General features: G+C 50.7%; 1 pseudogene across 1 annotated transcript; it reads left to right on the top strand.

Moving 5' to 3' along the window:
• Positions 1 to 115: 115 nt before the first annotated feature.
• On the top strand, positions 116 to 539 carry LOC308253042 (profilin-1-like; annotated as a pseudogene). Its single transcript has one exon. The product of its transcript is annotated as a profilin-1-like (transcript).
• Positions 540 to 805: the final 266 nt, after the last annotated feature.

Genomic DNA, 805 nt, shown 5'->3' with positions numbered 1-805 from the left:
TGCACAGCTAGCAGAGACATGATCCAGGAGGCAGCACATGTTCCAAGCTCTCCACCACCCCCGCCTGCCAGCCCGAGGCAGCCTGAGCCCAGCCCGTGGCCCTAGCAGTAGTGCCATGGCCAGGTGGAACGCCTACCTCAACAACCTCATGGCAGATGGGACCTGACAGGATGCGGCCATGTGAGCTATAAGGACTCGCCCTCTGTCTGAGCTGCCCTGGAAAATCTTCATCAACATCACGCCAGCTGAGGTTGTTGTTCTAGTTGGTAAAGGCAGGGTCAAGTTTTTTTTTTCTGAATGGGCTGACAGTTGGGGATCAGAAATGATCTGTGATCTGGGACTCACTGCTGCAGGATGGGGAATTTACCATGTATATTCTTCATACCAAGAGCATCTGTGGACCCCCCACCTTCAACATCATTGTTACCATGACTGCCAAGATGCTGGTCCTGCTGATGGGCAAAAAAGGTGTCCATGGTGGTATGATCAACAAGAAATATTATGCAATGACCTCCCACCTCCAGCGTTCCCAGTACTGACCTCGCCTTTCCCTTCCCATCACTCCCACCCCCCACCCCCCCCACACACTGCTTTTGAACCCCTCTCCTTTCCATACACATACATACACCATTTTTATTTGGGGGGCCATTACCCCACACCCGTTATTACTTCTCAAACCACATGGGCTTGAGGATCAGGGCTGGATAGGCAGACACCTCCCCGCAGCCAATACCCCACCTTTCTGTGGTTGGAAAACTATTTTTTTCTGAACAAAGAAAAATTCTACTAAAAAAAAAAAAAGACA

Source organism: Plecotus auritus (genome assembly GCF_963455305.1).
Source record: "Plecotus auritus genome assembly, chromosome: 7".
Lineage (NCBI taxonomy): Eukaryota > Metazoa > Chordata > Mammalia > Chiroptera > Vespertilionidae > Plecotus > Plecotus auritus.
The sequence above is the reverse complement of the archived record's forward strand: the minus strand, read 5'-3'. Positions and strand labels throughout refer to the sequence as shown.